Consider the following 14571-nt stretch of genomic DNA (forward strand, 5'->3'; position numbering starts at 1 on the left):
GAAGTTTTAAGATCCTTAGAAATGATCCTTATCTTTTATATCACTTAGAACAACGCTTCTCAAACTTGAATGTGCATATGAATCACCTGGGCATCTTGTTAAAATGCAGATTGTGATTCAGGTCTGAAGTATAGCTTAAGAAATCCTGCATTTCTAACAAGCTCCCAGATAGTGGCAATGTGGCTGATCCAAGGTCCATACTTTGCCTGTCAAGGACCTAAAAGGTAGAGAAATGACATATTAAGATTGTGCCTGGCCTTTCATTTCTTAAGTCACAAGTACAACCAATTTATTATGTGCCTGCCATCCCAAAAACAAGAAGGAAAAATATTAGAGTAATTGAAATTAGCATATAAAAATGAGTATTAGAGAGAGTATTAGGGAAAGCAGGGGACTTAGGGATTGGGTGGTTTGCTTATTGATTTTTATTACTGCTTATTGAGTCTAGTTGCATGATTTATCTTCTGGCTTTGCATTTTATAATTACTTTAGCTTAGTCTTTTTACTTCTATTACTCTCTTTGTTGTTTTGATACAAATTAAGAAAGAAAAAAATGATCTAGGAGCATTTGGGGAGTAGCAGTTCTAACTAGAATGATGTTGCTAGAAAGCTTATGCACAGCTCTGGCCTTGAATGCAAAGATTGTATATCAATTTATTCAAATAACAAACATTATTTGATCACTGAATATGTCCAGGAACTAAAATGGTAAAGAAGGGAGTACATGTGTTAAGCCCAACTGACAATAGGAAATAAAACACAACCATTATGTTCTCAAACCATGGTTTTAATAAATTTGAACCTATTCATTGCAAACATCTCCAGTTTCTATTTTTTCCAGTTTATCATTTCTTCTTATTCAGGAAGATACACTATATCTCCCTCTCTGCTCTTCAGTTGAAGAGGTTCTTCTTACCCCTTCCAAATCCATTCCTCTTCACCTGATTTTCTCCCACTTCTTCAAAAAATATTTTTTATAGAGAGATAGTTGGTATATTGTATAAGTTTCAGGTGTACAATATAATGATGCAATATTTGTAGAAAAGTTATTTATTTCATAATTCAACACTTTCGGTTTCATCTATTTCTCTCTACTCTACTTATAAAGTAGCATATACTACTCCATTCCTTTTAAAAACTAACCTTGACTTGGTTCTGGTTCTTCTGCCTTATAATTATGATCCTTCATCATTCATTTTTTTGGAGCCCAAAAAAATAGTCAGCCACTGTTTCCACTGTTTCCCCATCTATTTCCCAAGAAGTGATGGGACCGGATGCCATGATCTTAGTTTTCTGAATGTTGAGCTTTAAGCCAACTTTTTCACTCTTCTCTTTCACTTTCATCAAGAGGCTCTTTAGTTCCTCTTCACTTTCTGCCTGCGATAAGGGTGGTGTCATCTGCATATCTGAGGTTATTGATATTTCTCCCAGCAATCTTGATTCCAACTTGTGCTTCCTCCAGCCCAGCATTTCTCATGATGTGCTCTGAATATAAGTTAAATAAGCAAGCAATTTTTCCAACACTGAACCAATTTGTGATACTATCATTTATAGAGGAAACCCAGAAATTCTCCTATGTCAAGGGACTCTTGGGTAGGTTAGGGAAAGGACACATATTTCTCCTACTAACCATAGTTCTGACTTGCTACTTTGAATTCTCTGCTTTGCATTCCTTCTACTATGCTCTTGTCTTTTTTTCATTCTATTTTTCCACTGGATGCTAATTCCATCATTTCTCAACTCAAGGCTGGGTTGGCAGCTTATTTTACTGAAACTGCTTAAAATTAAATAATAGGTCCTTATTCTCATAGATTCTGCTACCATTCCTTCTTTAGGGGAATTTTCATTTTTGTTTCTGTTCCTCAAGTTCCAGCCTCCCATTTTGTTGCTGAGGAGGGAAGACTGAAAATATATTCAGAGTTTTGGAGAGAGGAAGAGAGAAAGAAATATGTGCTGTTAGTCTTGAAACAAGAGTAATATGTGTAATATTTTACATTACACATATGTATAATATTTTATAAGTTATATATGAGTAATATATTACAAATATGTGTAATATTTTATAGACACCAAAAATTACTTCCTTGTCAGAATTCTTGAAGGTGCCACTCAGGGTTTCTTTTTGCCCCTTCTCATACAGGATGACATCATGAAAGAAACATTCAGTCCCACTTGTCTCACAGCTGCTCTTCTTCTAGCTTATTTTTAGTCTTTTCTCGTGCAAGTGCTATTCTGTCCTAGACACAATATTTAAATCTCCAAATTTCTCATGCATTTGCATTAACTTCTCAGGTATCAAACACTGTCTTCCTGTTTTTCTGGTCCTGTTCCCCTCCACATTTCCATCAGTGTCTTCCACTACTCAGACGGATTCCCCCTTAGCACTCTTTCTCAGGTCAAACTTATACTATCTCCCAACAAATTGTTAAGTTGTTAAAGGAAGGGATCCTTTGTGCTAGGCTCTATGTCAAGTACTAAAGACACAAAGATGAATGAGTCAAAGCCTTTGTCCTCAAAGAGCTTATGGTCCAACAGAACAGACAGGCACATAAAATGATTTTGATATAATGTGATAAATGTATGCAGAAGGTGCTAAAGGAGCATTTAGTCAGGACTGGGGTTTCCTGGAGAAGACCCTAAGGTTGAACAAGTGTGAGAACATCATTCAAGTCAGAGAAGCCTACACTGTTTCCTCGGGAGTAACAAACACAGCATCATCTCAAATGGGTTGATTCTCAAGAAATACCTGTCAGAACAAAAAACAGAGCAAATCCTTCTCTCCCTATTCCAACTCTGAGCATTTGCCAACATAGTCTCTTCATACCTTTTTAAAAAATTTCATCGATCTGAGTTTGAAAGACATACAGCCAGACTCAAGCCCTGGTTCTTTCTGTAATATCCCTTTTCCCATGTATCACCTTTGAAGTTTAATACCTTGAAACACAGAAAAGAACTGTATTAAGGAAGTCAAGATAGTTCTCTCATTGATCTATACTTTTTTCCATCATACTCACTTGAGAGATAATCCAATTCCAAGGCAAAACAGTACCTCTAGTTCTTCTAACTCATGGAGGAAGTTCCAACCTGCCATGTTGTTTTAATACTTTCATAACTTTTATCTGCTTTAATAAATTTTACATGGCTTCTTCTATATCTGATTCAAAATGTTTTATAGAACATGGGAAGGTTAAAGTTCATTCAGTAATGGAGGGCCTGAAGAAGATTAAACGTGAGTAGAAATTTTTTATTAATAGTTGAGAACCTGATGCTGTCCATTTATTTTTATGTGTATTCTTGGTTATAAAACTAATACATAATATGTATACCTGTGGCTGATTCATGCTGAGGTTTGACAGAAAACAACAAAGTTCTGTAAAGCAATTATTCTTCAATTAAAAATAAATAAATTTTAAAAAACTAATACATAGAATAGAAAATTTCTATATTCACAAAATGAAAGAATGAAAAATATTTGAATAATCCTTAATTCTTTCACTAATGATAATCTATAATCTCACCACCCCAAATTTTTTCCTTATACTTACACAACTTTTGTGCATTTAGCTTTAAAGTCTCACTTTTAATGTACTTTACCATTTTCTTATTAATATTAAAATCTTACCTATTGATGGGTATGTCTAATGGCCTAAAATTTCTTCTTGGATGCCTCTGAAATTTAATACATTATCTCAGGCCTTTTATCACATTTATGTCTAAAATAATTTTCCCAATGCCACAATGCTATGTTCTATAGTTACATAAAAAAAAATGAAAGGAAAGTTTGAAAGTTATACTGTGAAATTGGTCAGTAGAGGCAAGTAAAACTTGTCTTCTGCCCTCTTTTCCTCAACACATACACAACCTCAATCTGTACTTGATTATTAAGTAATTTTAATTTGCTCTCTGCACCAGCATTTTTCAATGAGTATGATTTTAAAAAATTGAATTTTCTCTGAAAAACTGATTGTGTTTCAAAAAGAAGGATTGAAAAGTAATTAAGGTACTTTATGTAAGTATCTATAAAGTAAATCTTAGAGAAAATAAATTTAAATTCTGGGTACCCACATTTAAACTTTCCAAGGGAGGGCTATTGTATTTTACTATTTGTAAAAGAAAAAAAAAAAGCATCTCTTTGAATAAGTCCACTTTATCTCATCTATTTCTGCTTCTGTAGCTGGTGCCAGAAAACTTTCAGAAATGTCTACTTGGTAGCCTTTAACCGTGCACTGAAACTCATGCTGCTGAATTTAGGGATACTGGAAGCAGTCCTCCATGGCCATGTATAAGATCAGAATTCATTGATAAGCATTTACTGAGTACCCAAGCAACTGTAAAAATGAAAGTTCAAAAATTAAAGAGAGACAAGCAAAGTTCGTGCTTTCAGCAAGGCTCAGTTTTTGAGTACACAGTATATGCTCAATAAGTGCTTATTGACCAATAGAGGTTCTAATCTCCTGCTTTCGAAGAATTAAACACTCACTAACCCAAGCAGTTGTATCACAGTTATTCTTGAGCTAACCCTCCCAATCCAGGCCACTCAGAAGAAACAGTTATGTGAATCGTAAATGAGCCACCCAAATCAGAATCAATTATTTAAAAAAACATTTACAAAGCTGAGACAGCACAATTTTACAGTGGTGTCTGCTTACCTTTCCATCGCTCTTCTTCTTCCTCTTTCACATATTCTTTTTCTCTTTTTAAATTATAAATTTGTGATAACACATTTACGGGAGACTTGGAAAATACACAACAAAGTTACATATAGTTCCACTATATATTACAGTTATTTTTTAAGTAGATAAATTAAGATTTTTAGTTGGAGTTTCAATATCAAACTTTCAAAAATTAATAGAATGAAAAAACAGAAAAGTAGAAGGATATAGTAGACCTGAAAAACACTATCAACCAATTCAGCATAATTAAGGTTTATACAGTTTTCACACAACAGCAGGATACAAATTCTTCTCAAGTTCCCATAGACTATAAACCAGGAGACACTGGAACATATCAATGGACATAAAACAAGGTGCAAAAACTTTCCGTTTCTTTTTCCCTATTTTTTTAACTTTTCCATATTTTTATTAATAAATTATTTTTCTTTCACTCATACTTCCCTGATTTTCCTAGTGGTGTTGCATTTTTGTTTTTCTTTCCCTTCCAGACTCTATCAAACATACACATTTCACACGCTCACCCTGCTCACTCACTTGCTTTTGTCATTACAAAAGCCCCATTCCACTTGCTGTCACCAAAATATGTTTTATTCTGTGAAGTCTACAGTGCATTAAAGAAAATTTAGACATTTAAAAGTGTATTTCAATATTTTTAGAAATTTCAAGCAGTAGTGTCTGTTCCACAAGCTCACCAAATAATACTCAATTTCCCCTTATTAAGTTTTCTGTATGAAAGTGAAAGTGTTAGTCATTCAGTCATGTCCAACTTTGCAACCCCATGGACTGTAGCCTGCCAGGCTCGTGTCTCCATGGAATTACCTAGGCAAGAATACTCAGTAGGTAGCCATTTCCTTTTCCAGGGGATCTTCCTGACCCAGGGATCAAACCCAGGTCTCCTGCACTGCAGGCGGATTCTTTACCATCTAAGCCACCAAGGAAGCCCAAGATTTCTGTATAGATATAGATACTGAGGAAACAGATTTTATTTCTGAATACTGCATTGACTTTTCTGTGCATTTGAACATGTACTACTATGATTTAAGTTTTCACCCTCAAATTTCAGATGACTAGACAGTTACTTTTTAGACAATAACATTTTTCACATTAAAAATCTTTCCTGCTAATTCCTATTTCACCATTGCTATTTTTCTAAGTCATAAAGGTAGATTTCAGTTACCTAGGCACAAACATAAAAATGACATGTCCACATGACAACTTCAAGATCTGCTAATATTTATGTCATTTGATAATGAACATTCAAAATTCCATTCTGACCTTCAGTGGTGCTTGGGTTGTGGGGTTCTACGTGAGAATTTTTTAAATCACACTTATTAGGAATATAAAGAAACTTTACTATATATTTAGAAAAAAATAGAGTAGAAAAATAAAATCTGCTTCTTGTCAGGAACAGATATCTTCCAAGTCACATTCCCAGTCAGAGTTGTGGTGCTCCATGCAGTACCCAAGAATGGTATAAGATGTCTCTAAGCAAACTAATGTCTAGGCAGGGAGAAGAGCCTGAGAAGAATGAGAGAATGGGGTAGGGGAGAGGGGAGGGGAAAGAAATGATAAGCTTTTCTTAATTCTACAAATTATGTTTTTTGTGGCAACCTACTCCAGTATTCTTGCCTGGGAAATCCCATGGACAGAGGAGCCTCACGGCCTACAGTCCCTGGGGTTGCAGAGTTGGACATGACTGAGTGACCAACACATACACACACACACATTAGTATTACTATCTCCCCTCCCATAAAGAAAATATATCTATTTTATGTGTACTCCTTTCTGCATGATACATTACCCTGTACAACCTTCACAGCTTAAAGTTACCACAGAATTTTCCATGTTTCCATAACCTGCCCCTGCCTTTTCTTGGTATTATAACAGTACATTATTGACTTTATCTAGCCAAATTAGACCAAACCTAAGTAACTGAGCCCTTTTTTTCCTGAGAGTTAATCTCCTCACATTAAGAAAACCAAACTGCCCCACATTTTGAGAGGAAAAAGACTTGAATCAGTACTTTTAAGGTATTTAATGGTTATTTTTCTGGCCATGGGATGGAGTACACTGAGGGAAAGAGAGTCTATGGTTAATATTATAACATATTTTGTACCCATGCATTCCACAGAAGTATTCACTAGAAAGAAATATCTCTATCATTAAAAGGTGTATATTTTACTCAAGGGTTCATAACCAAAGCACTAATGAAAATGAAATGCGTAGCGGATCATTTCTCTTGAGTCAAAAACAGGTTTCCAAAGTTACTTCACTTCTTTACATCCTAAGAGATGATAAATGAATAGTCTTGACCTCAATGCTGACTCTATGATGCTTTCCAAAAAAACTTTGTTTTTGGACTTTGATACATTAAAGCAGGAAAGAAAGCAATTTTAATTAAGATGTATACCAGATACAACTGACACTTTCTTCAGCTTCCCTCTCATCTAAGGAAAAATTAATATAAAATTACATCTTCCTATTCTACTTTTTGTTCACTTCAGAAATTTGTATAATTTTGACTCTGAATCTTGTCTTTAATCAAAAGGAATGGGGTCTCTACAGAAACTGATGAAAATCACAGATGATACCAAAGGTGAGTGAAACCTGGTTGTATCAGGCAAAGGTATTGTAATGATGAAGTTTAATATTTTGGCATATTTCTTACTCCATGGTTATTTTCCTTAATTGTTTTGTCAATTACTACCTCTGTCTACTTGTTGACAGGTAACTGAACACCATTGTTTCACCAGCTATTTTTCTGAGTTCCTTTGCCGTTTTATTGGGTTGGTCAAAAAGTTCATTTGGGTTTTTCCATTACATTTTAAGGAAAAACCCAAATGACTTTTTGGCCAACCCAAGTACATGCCACGATGCATCTCCTATGATAGTAGGTATTTCATATTGTTTTCTAACAGTTTCAACTCTGATGAATTGTTCTCATCTCTAATTACATTCTAACCTATGTGATGCAATTTATAGTACAGCTATGCAAAGCAGAGATTCCTGACTCTGCCACTAAAGAAATTAGTTCAACTCATTGGGCTTTAGTGTCCTTATCTATAAATTGAAAAGAGTAAATTAGATGAATGATCTATCAGTTCTCTTTCAGCTTTAAAATTCTAGGACTAACTTTTGTGGGTGACAGGTCTTCACTGTCAAGAGAGTGAGAAAAACAACCCATAGAATAGGAGAAAATATTTGTAAATGATATATCTGATAAAGGTCTAATATCTAAAACATATAAAGAAACCTTGTTAGCTCAACCAGAAAAAGACTAATAATCTATTTTGATAAATAGAAATTTGTCAAAAGAATATATAAAAATAACTAGTAAGCACATAAAAAGATGTTCAACATCATTAGTCTTTAGAGAAATGAAAATCAAAACCATGAGAGACTACTTTACACCCATTAGGATGATTATAATTTTTTAAAAGACAGTAACAAGTGTTGATAAGAATGTGGAAAAATTGGAATCCTCATGCATTGCTGATGGGAATGTAAAATGGTGCAGCTACTGTGGAAAACAGTTTTGTAGTCCCCAAAATGTGAAACCATATGACCAAGCAATTCCATTCTTAGCAATATGCCAAAGAGAACTGAAAACATATGTCTAAATATCCATCAAATCATGAATGGATAAGCAAAATGTGGCATATGCATAAATGGAATATTAATCAACCATAAAAAGGAATGAAGTACTGATACATGCCACAGTATACATGCACTTTGAAAGCATTATACTAAGAAAAGAAGACAGACTCAAAAGGCCACACATTTCATAATGCTACTTATATATAGGTAAATGTCCAGAATAGGTCAATCTATGCAGTCAAAAGACAGATTAGTAGTTGCCAGGAGACAATCACTGTGGGAGGAGAGAATGGAGAATGGTCGTTAGTGGGTACAGGGTTTCTTTTTGGCTGATGGAACTGCTCTGGAATTAGGTAGTGGTAATGGTTGCACAGTTCACGTATTGCTGAAGCCTGGCTTGGAGAATTTTGAGCATTACTTTACTAGTGTGTGAGATGAGTGCAATTGTGCGGTAGTTTGAGCATTCTTTGGCATTGCCTTTCTTTGGGATTGGAATGAAAACTGACCTTTTCCAGTCCTGTGGCCACTGCTGAGTTTTCCAAATTTGCTGGCATATTGAGTGCAACACTTTCACAGCATCATCTTTCAGGATTTGAAACAGCTCAACTGGAATTCCATCACCTCCACTAGCTTTGTTTGTAGTGATGCTTTCTAAGGCCCACTTGACATCACATTCCAGGATGTCTGGCTCTAGGTGAGTGATCACACCATTGTGATTATCTGGGTTGTGAAGATCTTTTTTGTACAGTTCTTCTGTGTATTCTTGCCACCTCTTCTGAATATCTTCTGCTTCTGTTAGGTCCATACCATTTCTGTCCTTTATCGATCCCATCTTTGCATGAAATGTTCCCTTGGTATCTCTAATTTTCTTGATGAGATCTCTAGTCTTTCCCATTCTGTTGTTTTCCTCTATTTCTTTGCACTGATCACTGAGGAAGGCTTTCTTATCTCTCCTTGCTATTCTTTGGAACTCTGCATTCAAATGGTAATACCATTCCTGTTCTCCTTTGCTTTTTGCTTCTCTTCTTTTCACAGCTATTTGTAAGTCCTCCTCAGACAACCATTTTGTCTTTTTGCATTTCTTTTCCATGGGGATGGTCTTGATCCCTGTCTCCTGTACAATGTCAAGAACCTCCATCCATAGTTCATCAGGCACTCTGTCTATCAGATCTAGTCCCTTAAATCTATTTCTCACTTCCACTGTATAGTCATAAGGGATTTGATTTAGGTCATACCTGAATGGTCTAGTGGTTTTCCCTACTTTCTTCAATTTCAGTCTGAATTTGGCAATAAGGAATCATGATCTGATCCACAGGCTTCAGCAATACATGAACCGTAAACTTCCAGATGTTCAAGTTGGTTTTAGGAAAGGCAGAAGAACCAGAGATCAAATTGCCAACATCTGCTGGATCATCAAAAAAGCAAGAGAGTTCCAGAAAAACATCTATTTCTGCTTTATTGACTATGCCAAAGCCTTTGACTGTGTGGATCACAATAAACTGTGGAAAATTCTGAAAGAGATGGGAATACTAGACCACCTGACATGCCTCTTGAGAAACGTGTATGCAGGTCAGGAAGCAACAGTTAGAACTGGACATGGAACAATAGACTGGTTCCAAATAGGAAAAGGAGTACATCAAGGTGGTATATTGTCACCCTGCTTGTTTAACTTATATGCAGAGTACATCATGAGAAACACTAGGCTGGAAGAAGCACAAGCTGGAATCAAGACTGCCGGGAGAAATATCAATAACCTCAGATATGCAGATGACACCACCCTTATAGCAGAAAGTGAAGAAGAACTAAAGAGCCTCTTGCTGAAGGTAAAAGAGGAGAGTGAAAAAGTTGGCTTAAAGCTCAACATTCAGAAAACTAAGATCATGGCATCTGGTCCCATCACTTCATGGCAAACAGAGGGGGAAACAGTGGAAACAGTGGCTGACTTTATTTTGGGGGGCTCCAAAATCACTGCAGATGGTGATTACAGCCATGAAATTAAAAGACGCTTACTCCTTGGAAGGAAAGTTATGACCAACCTAGATAGCATATTAAAAAGCAGAAACATTACTTTGCCAACAAAGGTCCATCTAGTCAAGGCTATGGTTTTTCCAGTGGTCATGTATGGATGTGAGAGTTGGACTGTGAACAAAGCTGAGCGCCGAAAAATTGATGCTTTTGAACTGTGGTGTTGAAGAAGACTCTTGAGAGTCCCTTGGACTGCAAGGAGATCCAGCCAGTCCATCCTAAAGGAGATCAGTCCTGGGTGTCATTGGAAGGACTGATGCTGAAGCTGAAACTTCAATACTTTGGCCACCTCATGTGAAGAATTGACTCATTGGAAAAGACCCTGATGCTGGGAGAGGTCGGGGGCAGGAGGCGAAGGGGATGACAGAGGATGAGATGACTGGATGGCATCACCAAGTCAATGGACATGAGTTTGAGTAAACTCCAGGAGTTGGTGATGGACAGGGAGGCCTGGCATGCTGTGATTCACGGGGTCGCAAAGAATCGGACACGACTGAGTGACTGGACTGAATTGAACTGAACTGAATGGTTGCACAACTTTGTAAATATACTAAAACCCACAAAATTGTACACTTTCAAAAGTGTGAATTTTATGGTATGTGAATTATAGTTTGCTTTCTTTTGTAATTCCAGAATGACCCAAAAGCATATTTGCTAAAAAACAAAACAAAACCCACAAGTACTCAAAATCCATGCCTGTTTGCTTCTCAGGCTCCATAAGTAGAAAACAATAGGCTGGCCCCAAACATAAGTCCTAACTCCAAAGCACCTTCCATCTATACTGTGCCTCAAGCTGTGGAGTCCAGCTTGTGTCCTGGGACCATCAACCGTACAGATAAATATCATACCAGTCCTCCAGTTTTAAACTATGGAAGATACACCCACCAGTAAATTAAGCGAAATCAGCCCTTCATTCCATTTGGTTCTAAATAGATGCCTATTGATGTAAACTAAATTATAATACACGTCTACTCCCCAGAATGGTTTAGTTCCTTATGTATTCCGCCCTACTAATTTCAATGATTACTGTCACCACTATTCACTCACAGATTATAGAAACCTGAATTTGGATGAAACTGTCCCGCTTCCCTGTCAGCTACTTTAGGATAGGCATGCCATCTCTTTTTTTGTTTTTTGAGGTATGGGTGGTTTACAATATTATATTAGTTTCAAGTGCACAACACAGTGAATGAAAATTTTATAGATTATACTCCATTTAGAGTTATTATAAAGTATTGGCTATATTCCCTGTATTGTACAATGTATCCTTATTTATTTTATACATAGTAGTTTGTACCTGTTAATCCCCTACCCAGACATCCTATTTTATAAGTCTTTTTATTCTCTGTACCTGCAGTTAGCAGGTGTCTGCTAAAGCGATGAAGAGATGTGTGTATTCATTCATGTAACATCAGTAAGAGTCTAGCATGTGCCAAGTATTAGTCCAGGTGCTTGCGACAAAGCTCACTGCTCTTGTGGATCTTACTTTCTAGTGAAGAGATATACACAGTAAACAAATAATAGTATGACCGAGATTACAGAGAAAATAAAGCAAAGAAAATGAGTATACAAGATACTGTAAAAGGAGGGAGGTAATCAAGAAAGACCTCACTGATAAAGAGCACTTAAGCAAAAAGCTAAGGAGATTGGGGGGCAGAAATCTGGAGCAAGAGCATTCCATGCAGAAGGAAGAGCAAATGCAAAAATGCTCATGCAACAGCATGCTCGGAATCCCTGAGAAAGAGCAAAGAGGCCACTGTGGCTGGAACAGGGTGAGCAAGGGCAATGTAGGAGGAGATGAGGTCTTGAAGGGAATGGGACCACCACATTCAGCCACATAGGCTATGCACTGTACGGTTCCAGGATTGTGCAGTGAGATGTCCCTTGTTGGGGGAAAGGGGTGATACAGGTGTGGGCAGTAGCCCTGAAGGCTATTGTCAAGGTTCCATTTTTGTTAATACCCTGAGTAACACAGGAAACTGAGGACTTGAACAGAGACATCACATGATCTGACTTAGTTTTTAAAAGATTGCCCTGGTTCCTGTGTGTAGAACAAACTTGGCAGGGGTGGATGCAGCAAGAGCAGAAGCAGGGAGACCAGTTAGGAGGTCTTTGAAGTAATCCAGAGCAGGAAGTAGAGGTTGGGGTGGTAAGAGTGTTATAGTGATGAAAGCAGGGTCTTGAAGAGAGATGTGAACACCAGAGTGTCACAGCAACATTTTTTATGACAACTGAAAGATGGAAGCAACCCAAATGTCCATCAACAGATAAATAAATAAAAGTGTGATATATATAATGGAAGTATGCGTGCATGCTAAGTCTCTTCAGTCATGTCCAACTCTTTGCAACCCTATGGACTGTAGCCCGCCAGGCTCCTCTGTCCATGAGATTCTCCAGGCAGGAATACTGGAGTGGGTTGCCATGTCCTCCTCCAGGGGATCTTCCCAACCAAAGGTTCAAATCTGAGTCTCTTACGTCTCCTGCACTGGAGGTAATTTCTTTTCCACTAGCACTGCCTGGGAAGCCCCATAATGAAATATTATTCATCCTTAAAAGGAAGGAAGTTCTGATACATTGTACAACACAGATGTACCTTGAGGATATTATGCTAAGCGAAATAAGCCAGTCACAAATACTATATGATTCCACTTATGAGATTTCTAGAGTAGTCAAATTCATAGAAACAGAAAGTATGATGGTGGTCATTATCTTCATTTTAAATCTTTGTAGCCCCTAATATAGTAGGCCCTAGTTAAATATTTGTTTAATTTATAAATTGAACCTTGTCTTTCTTTCCCTCTGTATGCCTAGCCAGAATGAAAGGCAATGTACCAAGCTTGAAAAGTCTAGGGAAAAGTCAAATTATGCACATAATAAATGACTCCCCCAGAGCAGGAAAAGAAAATCTCTAGAATTGCAGCCAACAAGTGAAGCCTGAAACAACTTGAGGGGCTCAAGCTAAGCCTTTGCCAGAGGTATCTGTGCTTAGCCATTGTGAAAACTAGGGAAACTTCCAACTTCTCTGCTTAGATGATTTAAATGGCAAGACCTGTCGGATCTTGAATACTAAAGTTAAAACAATTATACTACTTTCTTTAATTGCTCTTTTAAAATCACTCTTTTCAATAATACCATAGACTACAAATCTATGAGAGTTTGATTTTGTCCTTCTTTCTGGATATAAACAATTAATGAAATGGTTCTTAATCAGAATTCAACCAAAGCAATTGGTTAAAATTTTTTACTTGAACAACTTTCAATTCACCAGTGTTTAGTGTGAAAATATGTTAATACAGAATTAAAAACAACAACAACAACAACTCCCCTTTCCCTGAAATTCCACCAGTGTCAAAATATTCTGACTCTGTTACATATCCACACATACCCTATGGGTGCTGAATGAACCACATTGAATTGAAATCACAGTTACTCTAAAGCTGAAAGGAGCTTGTGGGTCATTCTCACCTGAGCCTGAGCCTGAGAAGTGAATGAGGTCACAGTTGTGTGATGGAACAAACCCTTTATTGGATTCTTGATCTGATTGAAGCCCAGAAGTTATAAGTAGCACCACTTAGAAGTAGGTAAATATCCAGATTTTATAGGAATCTATGAGGAGTCCTTTTTTTTAAAGTCTATCATCTCAGTGAGAGATTGAAGGTAGTTTTTTAAAGTAATGGTTATTTTGAGCCATGAGGATGATTTGACAGCACCTTTCAACTGCCTAAATTGTCAAGCCTCTCCAGAGTTCCCAGCTCTGTGGTAGGTTTCTAGATTTTTCAGCACATGTAGTTGAGTTATTTAGAAACAACAGTTTTCCAGATAATGAGATAAAAACTTCGGAAAATTGAACTCTAACCAAACATTAGAGACTTTTTCTTCATGGTTTAATAATATATGATAGTCTACTATTGCTAAGTCAGGACTCTATATTAAAAAGAGAAAAAGATCAATAATAAAAGGGGGAAACCCTACCAGCCCAGCTTCTGGTCCACAGGTCCTGATTTTTAAGCTATGCAGAAGAAGAAAGGAAGGACTAGGAAGGCCATAGTGGTTGAGAGTCCATTCAGGAGGGTCTAGGGTAGCAAAACAGTATTATATCCCACACCTATTCTTACTTTCAATAAAGACCAATGGGTTCATAAGAACTGATTGGGCAGGGCTGGACCAGAGGAACCTCTGGGAAAAGCTACTTACTATCAGGTAGCTATCCAAGACACAAACAATGAACAAATTGCAAATGCTATAACATCTTGAGATGAAGAATGAAATCTGTCTT

Source organism: Dama dama, chromosome 5 (assembly GCF_033118175.1).
Source record: "Dama dama isolate Ldn47 chromosome 5, ASM3311817v1, whole genome shotgun sequence".
NCBI classification, from domain to species: Eukaryota; Metazoa; Chordata; class Mammalia; order Artiodactyla; family Cervidae; genus Dama; species Dama dama.